This window comes from Pogona vitticeps, chromosome 1 (genome assembly GCF_051106095.1).
Source record: "Pogona vitticeps strain Pit_001003342236 chromosome 1, PviZW2.1, whole genome shotgun sequence".
Taxonomy (NCBI): domain Eukaryota; kingdom Metazoa; phylum Chordata; class Lepidosauria; order Squamata; family Agamidae; genus Pogona; species Pogona vitticeps.
This window is the reverse complement of record NC_135783.1, coordinates 82929503-82944977: the sequence shown is the minus strand read 5'-3', so window position 1 is coordinate 82944977 and position 15475 is coordinate 82929503. Positions and strand designations below refer to the sequence as shown.

At 41.2% G+C, this 15475-nt stretch overlaps 1 long non-coding RNA gene across 1 annotated transcript; it reads left to right on the top strand.

Annotated features, from left to right (window-relative positions):
- The first annotated feature begins 453 nt into the window (after window positions 1-453).
- LOC144585963 (uncharacterized) lies at window positions 454-13609 on the top strand. The gene is made up of 2 exons (XR_013540615.1): window positions 454-2652; window positions 4223-13609. It is a non-coding gene; the product is annotated as an uncharacterized LOC144585963 (long non-coding RNA).
- The last annotated feature ends 1866 nt before the right edge of the window (window positions 13610-15475 follow it).

Below are 15475 nucleotides of genomic sequence, written 5' to 3'. Positions count from 1 at the left end.
TTGGCATTCATGGTTCACTTCAATGAACTGTAGCTCCCCAGTGCCGACAGCACTCATGCAGCCCCAGACCATGACACTCCCACCACCATGCTTGACTGTAGGCATGACACACTTGTCTTTGTATCCTTACCTGGTTGCCGCCACACACACTTGACAGCATTTGAACCAAATAAGTTTATCTTGGTCTCACAGGACCACAGGACATGGTTCCAGAAATCCATGTCCTTAGTCGGCTTGTCTGTAGCAAACTGTATGTGGGCTTTCTTGTGCATCATCTCTAGAAGAGGCTTCCTTGTGGGAAGACAGCCCTGGAGACCAGCTTGATGCAGTGTGTGGTGTATGGTCTGAGCACTGACAGGCTGACTCCCCCACCCCCACCCCTTTAACCTCTACAGCAATGCTGGCAGCACTCATATGTCTATTTCCCAAAGCCAGCCTCTGGATATGACGCTGAGTACGGGCACTCAGCTTCTTTGGTCAACCATGGCGAGGCCTGTTCTGAGTGGAACCAGTCCTATTAAACTGCTGTATGGTCTTGGCCACTGTGCTGCTGCTCAGTTTCAGTGTTTTGGCAATCTTCTTATAGCCTAGGCCATCTTTGTGTAGAGCAACAATTCATTTTTTCAGATCATCACATAGTTCATTACCATGAGCTGCCATGTGGAACTTCCAGTGACCAGTCGGAGAGAGTGAGAGCAATAACACCTGCTCCCCCTTCACACCTGAGACTTGTGACACTAACGGGTCTCATGACACCAGGGAGAGAAAATGGCAACTTGGGCCCAATTTGGACATTGGGTACCAACATACTGTACATGGTGAAGCTCGCCTCAGATTTTTTTTTATTTTTAATTTTTTGCTGGGGGGTAGTGGAATGTATTTCCCTGAGTCTTAGATTTCTTTTTGTTGTGTTGTCTGAAGTTACTTGTAAATGAAATACCAAGTCATTTTATTTTAAAAAGAATGTTCCACCCCAAACACTTTCAAAAGGTAGTACATGTGGAAAGATAACATAATGCACTAGATCAAGAATTTTGAGCTCTATATTACAGCCTAGCACTAAAATTATTTAGCACTTCAGGACTGTAGAGCAAGCAGGCTTTTGGGGATTTTGGAAGATCTGTAAACAGAGGAGCTGCCTTTTTAGCTCTAACGGGTGGTGGCCAGGAACCGCTGATTGGTGTCTTTATTCCCAACACTTCAGGGTGTTTTTCCCCTTTGCAGATGCCCTCCCATTGGAACCAACAGCTGACACACACTCTCCCACCCTGGTGTCTGGAGTGGGTCCAGGGACATGAGATCCTGGAGATCCAAAGCTTTCCTCAATTCATCTGTGAGGACCTGGATAAAGGCATGCTATGTCAGTTTTAAGAGGCTTTATGGAGAAAAAGAAACAGGGGTGTGACTAGATGGTCATTTGCTCTGCTGTTTGTGTTGGAGTCCTCACTGTTACTTTTAACGTTTTTCCCCTATTAACATAAACCTGACTCAGTCTTTTTCTGACTACTTGGTATGTTCTGTTCGGCTTGAAGAGCTCCTCCTTATTGTTGTCCTGCTCCTCCTTCTCTTCTTCTGTAGCATTTCCATTTGCATTGTTTCGTTTCCCTTTTTAGCTTCTGCAATTGCCTATAATGCTTCTTTGGAACAATGGCAGCAGCATTACTGTCTTCCTCTTCATTTCTCTGGGGTGAACTTCTGTCTAATTTCCTTTTTTCTTTTTCTTTAAAAATCCCCAGCTTTGCACTAGATCACATAAACAATAAAGCAGTAGTTCAGCATAGCCATCTCCTGTCAATATAGCTCTATGTCTCTTTGTAAACTGAACAAAACTGAACAAAAAGCAAGGGCTGACAGAGAGGAGGGTAGGAATAATGGCAGCGGAGGGTATGGCATAGTACACATGGAATTGAAGTTTATTTGACCCTCCCTGTGTGGACATTTATACCGCACCTGAGATAATTAAACATGCCCATGTGAACAAAAAAATAATAATAATTCCAGCTGGTAGAAAGTGCCAGGATGAAGTACAGAAAACCTCATGTATGCCTTGTGGAATAATCTAATCTCTAGAGACTCCCAGAGGCAGGAGAATGACTCTCACTGTGTGTGACTTATTTGTGTGTGTGAGAGAGAGGGGGGATGTGTGTTTTGTTTCAAAGGCCCCTTCACAGACTGAATCCTTAAAGTGTAGTGTACACAGATTTACATTATAAATCTGCAGTGTTTTGCCTCTACCAATGCTAGAGTCTCAGTACTGGAAGATCAATAGGCGTAGGTGCTTATCTGTTGACTGAATCCATGAGTGTATCTCTGTGTCCATCTTCAATGGCAGAAAGCTGATCTGTGACAGAGTTCGTGAGATCCCCTCTCAAGAAACACAAGGTTGCAGCATTGATACTCTATTGATTTCAACAGGAACAATTGATTTGATGACAGACAAGAAAGATCTAATAACACCCACACTATAGAAAGGGCTTAGGGGAATTATGCTTATTCAAGTTTCCTTCTTAGAAACATCTGGAAAGGGTCGCAGTTGTCCTGACAAAGATTTCTGCGATATATCACAGCCTTTTGATACTGGGGAGAGGCACAAGGAAGCCAAATGAAAATGTGAGACAACAAGTTTCTTCAGCTGTGGAATTAGGCACTACGGTATGTATCTCTCACTTTCTTTTTTACTTTTCAAATGTATGATACATGAGAACGTCTAGTTCTGTCACTGTTTGCCTGTTGTTTCTCTTATTCAGCTTTTTTTCCTTCTATCTTGCCTTGTGTTTTCTACTGTACTTTAAAAATAAATATTTAAAATATAAATGGGTTGAAACCAGAATTTGCCTTCCACAGAATTTGCCTTCCACAAATGTTTATATTCTGCCTCTCTCGTATTATGGCATTCAAGGCAATGTACATGGACTTCCCAGTGAAGCCATGACTAGACCAAGCCCCTGCCTATCTTAAGCAAGGTGGTCATCCCTACAAGTTAGGTGGTGGAAGTTCCACATACATGTCTTCGCTTTGATTACCATATTTAATACCAAAAAAATTACCCATTATTTCTGTGTGCAATTCATGTGTTGCAGTTTTATCATGTGATAGGAAACATAGACATTTATTATTGAAAAGCTATGTGTCACTTGAAAACTTGTATCCCCCCCCCCAATGGCTGCAGTCACACCAGCAAAATGTTCCCCTGTGGTTACGCAACTTTTAACCACATTCCTGTCGTGCTTTGCGGTCACGTGGTATTTATTCCAGGATATGTGTCGCAATGTGGTTTTGGGTTACCGAGTCATTTCCTTCCAGTTCAATCCCTAGACCTTCTTGTTAACACTGTTTGACAGAAGTCAGCTGATGCATCAACACAAACACTGTTGGAAAAATTTTAAAAAAGTTAAAACAATTTCAAAGGACATGCACGGTGACAGTAGTTCAAAAAAAAGTTGTAATAAGACCATCCACACACTCAGAAATGCAATGTTTTTGGGGAAGATACACAACAAAAAAGTAGAAACCAGAAATGATCGGCAGTTAGCGTGCTCGCCAAGTAAATGATTTGCTAATGGCCGTGTGTCATGTGACTGCAAATTTATTATACAGACTCAGTGGGGGATAGGAAGGCAACATTTGACTCATGTGACTGCGGCCATTGTTGTTATTTTAAGGACAAATGTCCACCACAGCAACTGCTTTTCTCCTTCATCAAAAAAAAAAAAAAAAACTATTTGGGAAAAGTGAATCAGAAATTCATATTGCAAGTTTTATGAATGGGGAATGGTGCTGACATTTAGATAACCTGCATTTTTAAAAACTAAAAATTGATCTAATTTTCCGCCAGTCCTAGAGAAGGACATGCTGATGAAGAAGAAATAAAAGTCTAACTTTAAAACTCACAAACTGACTCACAAGGACTTGCTAGTATCTCCTCTTTAGTAACTGCTGATGTGATTTTCCTGTGTCTGTACAACATCTCAGTTCATTAGGCAGATGTGAGATAGCAAAAGATCCATGATGCATTGTGTTTGGGAACCTCCAAAGCTTTATAGGGAGGAGGGAGGCTCCTTCCTGACACAAGCACGGAGTCTTTAACCCCACGATGTCTTGTTTCAAAAGGGGGGATTGGTAAAACAACTTGTGATGAGTCATACGAAATAAATACAAAACACTCTAAATACTCTAAATAACATCTTCATTAAACTTTCAACTGTATTTCTGTATTTTACAGCCACAGGAGGTATGTATGCTCATCTCGGATGTTTACTTCAGCAAGAAATCCATCATGTGAGGACCTTGAAACGAATTAATCCCCCTACCCCTGGCAAAGAACTTAGCTCCAACAATTCAGATCTAAATATTTAGTGATGGATGATACATGTTTATAGAAGAGAGGGCAGCATGACATTTTAAATGGGATCCGGAGCAGCTACAGTGAACCCATGTTGTTGAAAAGGAATTGGAAGCTGAAGCAAGGCAGCTATCGGAAGCTGATAAGTCAATCCCCCCTTTCTGCCTGCTTTCTTCCCTTCTCTATCAAATCCTTCTGAGTTTTCAGAGTCTTTGTGGTGAAGGTTATGAACTGCTTTCTGAAAAAGAAAGGTTCTGCTGACTCTTGAGCATTTGCTGGTGCATCCCTTGGTTAAACTAATAGCCTCTTTGGGTGTCAGCCAAAGGTTACAGGCCTCTCAAAATATTCTGGAAGGGGGAAGAAAAGTTTATCACTGAAATGAAGTTTCTCATTAGTAACCCTATGTTGTCTAATCTGTGAAATTACATGATTTAACTCTTTTGCAGAGACAGCTCCGGATGGCATTTGTGTTCCCACAGGAAGTTATTAAAAGTATCAGGACGATAATTTCAGTGCTTTGTACTCTGTCCATGGAGTAAAGAGAATTCATCATTAGATTAGCATGTTGGGTGGGGGGAGCCATAGATCATTCACAATTATGAAATGACCATCAAGAATGGCTATTGTTTTTAAAGGACTATGCAGCTTGTGGGAGGGATGTAGAAGGAAAGATGGAAGAAATTCTTTCCCATTTGTTTTCACACTGAAATTAGGAACATGTTTTCTTTCTTGTTCACTTTGGCATGATGAAATGGACATGAGCTTTCCAAGTAGACAGATATTTTACCTTAGCCATTTATATTTCTAGCTCAGGAGTTAAACTGTTGTCCATTATCATCAGGAAAGAGATCTTGTCTCCAGTTCTAAGAACTGGAAAGAGGAGTTTCAGCACCATGGAAGGCTAGATTGGACAGATTTGGGAAAAAAGTGGATTGGATTAGTCTTTTCTTCACAAATGGGTGAGGTTCTCTGCTTTACATTATTTTTTTAAATAAAAGTGCAGTTCTGTCTAGTTTGAATGTGAAATAGCACCAAGAAAGAAAGAAAGAAAGAAAGAAAGAAAGAAAGAAAGAAAGAAAGAAAGAAAGAAAGAAAGAAAGAAAGAAAGAAAATAGGAAGCAAATATTGTCCATGATTTTTTTTTGTTTCCTCTGTTGGTTCAATGACTAGACAAAATGTGCACCCTGATTTGTTTACATCTCACTAGCTGAGATATCATTGAACAATGGCAAAGGAGCAGGGAGTAGAAATTCATTTCTTTAGATTTGCTTGTTTGTTTGTTCCTTATATATTTCTAAACTGATCTTCATCTCAAGATTTCAAGCTGGATCTCAGTGTTTCCTGAGAAATGCATGTCCAAACCTGCCATATCATGCCTGCTCCCAGAATTCATGTTGCCAGAAATTTCTTCTTCTTCTTTCCCCAAAATTAAGCTTGCAGACAAGGGTTTAGGGGTCGGAAGACTCAGGTGAAGAGCTTTAGTGATGCCAAAGAGTTGCCTTTACAATGGGACATTTGCACAGGGTATGCTACCAATGCACACCTTGACAAATGTATTTTCTGATGACTAGATGTATCTGCTTTATGCCCTAACATTGCTCCATCTTTACAAAGGCCACTGGAATTCCATTTCAAGGGCCATCAAAGGACAATTCAGTCTAGAAGGGCTTTGTAGATGAAGACTGGTTTAAAAGTCATACACTAGTGTCCTATTGCCTGAATTCAAACCGAAAAGGAAGTTGTTGAACTCTCTCCTGTCCCAGCAGGCTTCTTGTCACATGCCTGTTCTTGAACTGATTGTGAGATGAGTCACACAACTGATCATACAACAAGAAGGCTACTGGAGTTGGAGGGTAGCCTGATTTTCCTTCAGCTCCACTTTTAGGCAACGAGATATTAACAAAAGAATCATAATAAGGGGAAACAGATGGTCTTGAAGTTGGGGCTGGACAAAAATTAGCAGGCACACAGGTCACTGTCACAGTTTTGCCCACTGTGATGATATGCTTTTGTTTCTGCTACTTTTTAAACTGGAGGTGCAAGACTTTCATTGTGCTGTACTTCCAATTCATCGTATCCTACTGCTGAGCAACGCGTCTTGCTCCTTCTGGAGAGGGATGGTCTGCAGATACATCACCCCACCTGCAACTTCAGAATATAAGTTTATCAAAATAAAAGAATTTACTCCCCAGTTTAGTGCTGTTTCAAACACCCATGAGGATGGAGAGGCAGTTTATGTTCTGGAGTAGAAGGAGGGCATTGGAGCCCCATCACATACAGGTATATATGAAGAGTTGAATAATATTGACCTTTAATATAAAGGTGTAATTCATCCATGCTTTTGCCCTCAAAAAAAAAAAAAGAGGGGGGATTGCACAGTCTCATCCAGTGTAGATGCAACCATGTGCACATGGCTGTGTAACATGTAAACTCATGTAGCACGGGCCATCTTGTATTGTGTTTAAAGAAGGACCCTTCTCTAGAAAGTCTGGAAATAGCTTTGTCTTCCTTTTCTCTTTCGAATGCAGTTACTACCATTCCTAAATGCCAAAGTTAATAGTATGACAAAGCAGGGTCATGTTGGTAATGTGCCTCTTTGTAATGAATATCATGCAAATTAGTATTTTAGATGGACTGCTCAACCTCTACTCTATTCCAACCCTGTGCCCTTCCCTTTGGTTGCCTGTACTTTACCATGCTACTCATTGCTGGCTGTGCCATCTCATCTTTTTAAACCTCTGCTCAGAATGCATGGGGGTGTGTGAATCCTGGATCGTTGTAGTGTGGAGTGGACACTTAATTGTGCTCCTGGGAAATCTAGTTAGATCCTTTCCCTGCTTCATATTACATCAAAGAGAAGAATGAGCACTCAAGTGATCTATTTCCCCTCTTAATGTCTGTCTACAAGCATTGTGTCTGCAGGAAAGTCAAATGGAGAAACTTGAACCCTTTGGATGTGTTTCTCCATCTGAACTCTAAAAACAATTAATTAGATACCATAAGCACAGCACTGGGATCAAACTTTTTTTTGTCAACTGCAGTTCAGTACTGTCCTCTTTTATAAAAAATAAAGAATTAAAAAAGACCCAAACTCATTACATACACACAGTTGCCAGTTCAGACACTAGCACCCCACAACACTCTTACCTTGGTTTGCTTTCTGGCTTTTAACTCATATTTCACTTCCCTTGTGGAGGCTTCCATTATTCATCACGTTATGTTTTTGTTGGTAGAACACCAGACTCACAGATGATTAGTGATAACTGATGCAGTGAACCTTTGCAAAAAGTTCAGGGGATCCTGCCTTATATAAAACCCAGTTTCTAAAATAGCTGCCTTTGATGTCTTACCAGGATAAACATTCAGCTCAATTAAGGCCCTCATGTTAAAAGGGGTAACTATGTAAGCAAAGATACTTCTCATTAACATACATTGAGAATATTTTTCATCCCTTCAACATATTGCTAGTTTATATGAATATTGTCTGAGGTATTTTCTGCTGGCCATAGCTCAAGCTGCTGCAACTTTGGGGTAAATCAAGGCCAGATTTTAGCAGATGCCATCTTTTCAATTAGAAGTGGAGCTTCCTTACAAGAAAAAAGGGCATTTGATTAGGTGTCTGCAGTTTTGCAAGGTGCAAATTAGCTAGGTTTGTTCAATGATTGGTCACTGAGAGATAAACAACTAGCTTTGATTGCAAGCTGATTTTGAAGATACAGGATCTTTCAAGGAACATGTCTCTGGGGGGGGGGATTACGTTTTTTTATCACCTTTTATCACCATTGCATAGCTCAATGAACTGGAGCACTTGGCAATAGAATCAGGTGCCAGGAGTTAGATTCCATACTGAGCCTTGTACGAGAACAGCCAGCCTATATGGCCTTGGGTAAGCGACACATCCCTAAAGCACTCTCAGCAGAAGAGAATATTACTGAGTGCTCTATGCCTAGGAAACACTGGACAGGCTCACCATAAGTCAGAACTAACTTGATGATTCATAATTATTAATTATTTTTAAACTGCCATATAGTTTGATCCAGTGCTAAGATCCTGATGTTCAGTGATAAAATAGGAAATGAAATTATACTACTTCAAACAAGAGATAACCACAGCTTTCCTGACAAGAGCACACCAAACATGCTGTCGTGCACAAATGATGTCATTACAGAATCATTTGAAGTCTGGCAGTGACAAGGTGGCCCCTTGATGTCACTCTGGCAGACATAGAAGGTTCCAGCAAACATTTTTAGGTTCCCTCCTATGACCCTTTTCACAGTGAGAATAGCTGAACAAGCAACAGGTGGGTCAACAGGAATCACCCTGTCTTTTCCTACCTGTCTTTTCCAGGCAAAGAAACATTTACGGAGTGTTTCAATTGAGCATCATCAATGACCAAATACATTTTGAAAGCTTCCCAAATGTATTGTTGAAATGATGGGCTGTAAACTAGTAGGGTCTTTGGCTCTCAATAATTTAACATTTTGCAAGTAAAACTGCAAGCTTGCGGGGAGGGGGGTCAGGCGCAAACAACTTCTCTCTCAGCCCCCGTGTTCCTAACCAAGCCCTGGCCCACGAGTGGAATTTCAAAGATCTAGGCTTAATGCACCATGAAACTCACAGAGTGACCTTGGGACATCCATTCACTCTCTCAATGGAGAGGACAAAAATAAAACTAATAAATAAATAAATATTGTGAAATGGACATTCCCCCCCTTCTAATGGTCAGAGACCATTGGTAATGGTGCAGCTGAAAAAAATCTTGTAAAATAATAGATAATACAAAACTACTAGTTTCATCCTCTCCCTCACCATTTCCATCATAGAGACAGATTAGTATGAAGAGGAGAACACTCTGTATGCATGGAGCTTCTATTCATACATAGCATAGGAGCTCTGTATGCATAGAAGTCAGGGTCTTAAATTGAGTGGATTGCCTCTATGCATGAGAATTCCTTTTCATATTTCCCCCACACATGAGGGAAGGGGTGGGTCTAGTTTGCTCCCTTTCTAGTCTATTTACTTTGGACCACATCCCTGACACCTGGATATGTGGAGGCCGAAAGTAAAGATGAAACACTCGGCCCCACTCGGCCCTGAAATGTGTTCAACACGATAGATGTCATAGACTTTTCTTGTCCTTCTGAAGGACAGTTGCACGCACTTACTTAGCTGTGCTTCAACCGGACTGCTTCCTTCTGAGGTTGCTTGTTGTGCATGGAGCAAAAGAGAAATGAACCCCAGCTCAGTGGTGGCTTGGAGGGAATCCACTGACTTAGGGAGAAGAAGAAACCCCCCCCCCCACACACACACACACTCCCAGAGATTGATTCTTCAGCTGCCTCAGAGAAAAACAGTCACTTAATGAGCGGAAAGGTAAGGAGGGGTACCTGTTGCCAAATGGCTCCAGTTACAGTAGTGGCCCTTTTCCAAGCTGAAAAAGCCTCAGCTCTGTTTTTATCGGGATGGCTCATAAGTTGCTATTAAGAGGCATTTCTCAACAGTCTCCTTTTTATTAGCTGTTTGTGCCCATTATAATTTTCTGGTTGCGAGTTTGTTATGGCTGTAATATAAATAAGGTTCTAAAAATGTCTTATTTGAAGAGTTGCAGGGCTGGCTGTGCCATTTAGACACAGATAAAAGCAGGCAAAAAGGGTCCTCTCTGCAATGGGACTATTTTATATTTAATAGAACTGTCATATAAACCATCACTAACATTTAAGATGCCGTTTCCAAGCTATAAAATAAACACCATTTCTAATATTACTGTTGGCTCACCTCAGTTTGTTAAAATTACATGTAGCATTTTTGTTGGATTGCTGTGTAACTTAATCCAGAGTCATCATCAAGTATGTGTCTCCCTAGCTTTGGTTACACCAAAGTTGTCCTCTACATCTTTGGACTTTTTGGCTCTATCTTTCCTTTGTCTGGTCAGACTGACAAATAAGCACGGTCAATGACCTGGGTGACATCTTCTGTTATTGTCCTCGGATACTACCAGACATTTTAGCTTTACAGCAGCATACGGATGTTAAAGGATACCTCATTGTTTTGGTTAAATGAACTAATGCAAAAAAAATAGTTCAAAGTGGATGTTGCACAAGACACTCAATGGGTAAGGGAGTGCCAATGATGAATTACAGCCATCAGCCAAGATTTGGTAGCATGGCTGGGAAGTGGGTTTTGCCTCTGCCACCTGGAGCATTGTGTAGAATGGCAATGAGATTGTTTCCCCCCCTCCAGCATATTTGTATAACTATTCATGTACTATACTAAATTGTAATTAGTATAGTATAGTATTAGTATACTTGTTCCTATCTTTTGGTTTTCTATGTGTAAGGTGGCAAGACATATAAGGGCACTCCATTCTAAGGTCATCCACCTGCACTGTAAATTAGTTCAGGTAGACTGCCACTGTTTCACCAGTGCTAAGGAGAAAATTCCTGTGAATTTGCAGCGTCAGAAAGATAGGGGAAGCAAGAGAGTTGTAAAATATTCTTGATAGCATTTCCAGAGGGGCAGCTGTATTTGTCTGTTGCACCAAAAACACATTATATCGGCTGCATGTTACAGATGAGCAGCTTACCAAGATATTATAATTACTCAATGCTAAGTTTCTACCTAAGAAATGTGGTAGTGCTGTGGGTTAAACTGCAGAAGCCTCTGTGCTGTAAGGTCGGAAGACCAGCAGTCGTAAGATTGAACCCATGCGATGGAGTGAGCTCCCATCACCTGTCCCAGCTCCTGCCAACCTAGCAGTTCAAAAGCATGTAAAAATGCAAGTAGATAAATAGGTACCACCTCGGTGAGAAGGTAACAGCATTCCATGTCTAGTCGTGCTGGCCACGTGACCAAGGAAACTGTCTTCAGACAAATGCTGGCTCTACGGCTTGGAAATGGGGATGAGCACCGCGCCCTAGAGCTGGACACAACTGGACTAAATGTCAAGGGCAACCTTTACCTTTACCTGAGTTTCTATCTGGAAGATGGCTGTGTTTATCCATCCAAAGCCAAATAGACAGATTTCTCAGGGGTAGGTGGACAGCAAATTTCAATTTAACCTTTGAAAGACAGCTGTTTGGATGACTTGTCTCCACATAGTAAAACAACCACAACGTGTTTTTTTTTTAAGGAAAAATTTCACTATGAAATTGGTGTTTAATAATTCTTGGTAGCACTCATGCATGATATAAATAGCTTCATTTTTCTTGTTTGTTATCAAACTCTGACACAGGAAAGATAATCAAATGGATTTGGGGTCTATTGATAGAGAACAGTCACCTTTTTAAATCTTCTTAAGTCAATAGTCCTTCTGAGTTAATGTCCGAAACCCAAATGGAATAAGTACTGTAGTGGGGTTGGGGTAGGGAAATGATTCCTTGTCTTTTATCCAAGAGAGATTCATTATTCATTCAAGTTAGCATGGTTAAATGCTGTTAGAGCAGTGGCCACTTCTTTTTATCGGAAGATAATGTTCTGAGAAATGAAAATCCGTTCAGCTTTAAGAGGGCCAGGGTTCAATGCATAGTGCAAGTTGAATCCTGTCAGCATCAGAAGAAATTAGGAAGAAGATGAGAGGAGTTTATGGGATATATGCCTGTGCTTATGCGAAGACTCAGCTGCTAGTTGCCTCCTCTGAGAAGACTAGTACCATTTCTTTTTAAGAGGAAAATTTAAACCCTGCCCACTCCCATTGTCGCTTTTAGCATGTGACAGTGGCTGTACAAAGAGAAGGATTCCTATAACCTCTCCATATGTCAGGATGTGCCCTCCCCCAATAATTCTGCGCTTCATTTGAACAGACTGCCTTGATAGACTGGCTTTTCCTTCCACATATGGAAAGCAACAGCTGTTGGGGAAGGGCTACTTACTGTTTTTATCTTTTAAATACTGTTTTAATAATGTAAGCCACCTTGGGTCCTTTTGGGGAGAAAGGCAAGACAGAAATATTTTAAATAAATCAAGGGCTACTATGCTTCCCTCAGTGTGAGTGGGCTCCACATGCTCAGGTCGTGACTTAGTAGGGCTAAACTCTCTATAGTTAACCTAAGACTGTGACCACAGACTCAGCTGTTCACTGCTGTCTACAGCCTTGAGAATATCAGAAACTTTTCGCTAACATTGAGTTTACAGCAAACACAAATGTTACATATACTTTGAAAAGTTCAGGATTGTCTTTTAGGGTGGATTAATGATTTTGCTCCATGTCCATTTTGAAGGGAATTGGCCTTTTCTGTACCTCCAAGATGAATCCAAAAAGAAGAGTGCAGTTATGGACACTTCTCCAAATATAATAGTGTGATTCTTGGGTCAAAAAGCATACAGAAAGGCAGGTAAAGTGCATGTTTTAGAACAAAATATGTCTAAAAATGACTGCTTTGAGGGGAAATAAATTCAAGGTGCAATTTTATACCTCTTTGCTTAGCTGCAATCCTATACTCCCATTTATGTTAGACTGTCCTGTCTATGGAATGTACAGGGCTGCATTATTTGCACCCAAAGGCTTCCTTTCCTGAAAGTGAGCCACACTAAATCAATGAAATTCACTTCTGAATAAGCGTGTATAAAATTACACTCTGGAAATGCACCTTTTGTTAAGAAGCTACATTCGAATACAAGTCTTATTATAAATATATTCTTAAAGAAAATTGTTCATTTTTAAAAAAATGCAGATTAATACAGAAATTGAATGGAATGGGATAAAAACTGATGATGATATTGTTGTTATATGCTTTCAAGTCAGAACTGACTTCTAGCAACCATAATAAAACTTTCATGGTGAGATATTTACCAGTTCCACACCCCCAGTAAGTTTGCACAGCTGAGCAGGGATTCGAACCCAGGCCTTCTGAGTTCACTACACAATACCACATTATAAGACTGCAATAAACTGAACTATCTATCTTTACTCTCAGTTTTAAGTTTTTATCTATTTGGGTGTGGGCAGTTTCTCTACCAGACACTCTTTATCCGTATCACTATTTTGTTCACTAGTATCAGGTAGTCAAGGACTGTCAAGGGTTTCATAACAATTAAGCCACGAATTTAGTTCATATTTGTGTGTTATGCTGCCTGAAATCATCTCTCTTTTATTCAAAATACATTGTTTTCATTACTTCATTTGGATTCATTTGTATACCTACGCTAACTGGTAAAATGAAAATATTTCAGAGTGTCAAAGATTTACAGTTACAAATTATATTAATGGTGTTGATGATTATGATGAAGCTCCAAACTAGAATTTGTTGCTTTACGAATAAAACCCAATGCGTACTCTCCTTCTTCTTCTTTTTCTTCTCTGTCCAGCAAAGTCAAGGGTCTGTAAATATAATACAAGGATATGTTATGGCAACGCTCAACACGTTCCTTTCCATAAATGTGTGAGTGCTAGCAATTGTGTTACGTCGCAGATGATGCAGCCATTGTTGCCCACTCTGCTAAAGACCTCCAACAACTCATGAATCTTTTCAGCAAGGCCTGCCAAGACTTTGGACTAACAATCAGCCTGAAGAAAACACAAGTCATGGGCCAGGGCGTGGACTCACCTCCCTCTATTACCATCTCCACACAAGAATTGGAGGTTGTTCATGACTTTGTGTACCTCGGCTCAACCATCTCTGACACCCTCTCTCTAGACGTCGAGCTGGATAAACGCATTGGCAAAGCAGCCACCATGTTCTCTAGACTCACAAAGAGAGTATGGCTCAATAAGAAGCTGATGACACATATAAAGATCCAGGTTTATAGAGCCTGTGCTCTAAGCACACTCCTGTACTGCAGTGAGTCCTGGACCCTTTGTGCACGGCAGGAGAGGAAGCTGAACACCTTCCATATGTGTTGCCTCCGACGGATTTTTGGCATCACCTGGCAGGACAAAGTTCCAAACAGAGCAGACCTAGAACGAGCTGGAATATTCAGCATGAATACATTACTGAAACAGCGACGTCTACGTTGGCTTGGGCACATCGTGAGAATGGCTGATGGTCGGATTCCAAAGAATCTCCTCTATGGAGAATTAGTGCAGGGAAAGCGCCCCAGAGGGAGACCACAACTGCGATACAAGGACATCTGCAAGCGAGATCTGAAGGCCTTAGGAATAGACCTCAACAGATGGGAAACCCTGACATCTGACCGTTCAGCCTGGAGGCAGGCAGTGCATCACGGCCTCTCCCAATTTGAAGAGACCCTTGCCCAGCAGGCCGAGGCAAAGAGGAAGTCACATAAGCAGCAAAACCAGGGAGCCGGACAGGGGACAGACTGGGTTTGTCTTCAGTGTGGAAGGGACTGTCACTCTCGAATTGGCCTTCTCAGCCACACTAGGCGCTGTTCCAAGCCCTCCATACAGAGCACGCTACCATAGTCTTTCGAGACTGAAGGATGCCTTCAAGTACCATGACATATCATGAAGCAGCAGTTTCCTGGTGTATCGCTGTGTTATGTGCCACCAAGTTGCGCCCAAACACTATCGGGCAATCGTGATAGGGTTTCCATGGTATATTTGAAGGAGATGTTCTGCCACTCCCCAGTGAGATTCCATGGCAAAGTGGGGATTTGAACCCAGGCCTCCTATGTTCTGGTCTGTCACTCTTTCCATTAAATGACACTGGCTCTCAGTGACTGAAATCCTGTTGCTTCACATAGTAAAGTATCCCTCGAGCAGGCCCATTAGATCAGTGGGGATTTGGTGAGTCAACTTCTCTGTATGTTCCGTAAATTCCATTGATTCCATTTGAATGAATGGAACTTATGGAGGACTCAGTCAGCCTACTCTAGTGTGACTTACTATGGTAAGCAACAGGATCTCGGTCTTTGTACCTCTAGTACTGCAGACATCCAAATCAGAGCTCCTCTGTGCTTCTTTGGTTTACAGAAGTCTGTGAAGGTGCCTGCGATGCTGGTGTAAAATAGATTCCTCCACCCTGTCTTCTACCGGCCTGATTACATAATAAAATGGAACCATAAGCCTTGGTAGAGGTGGAAAAGAGAAGAGCAACAGCAGTGAGTCACAGATACTGGATTTGCTGGGCAACTGCCCAGTCTAGGATTTAAAAATGGACTGGGGGTGGGTAAATGGTGTAAAAATGGTTCTGAATGTCTACTGATGACTTGAACTGCCAACAGATGTGAATGGAAAAG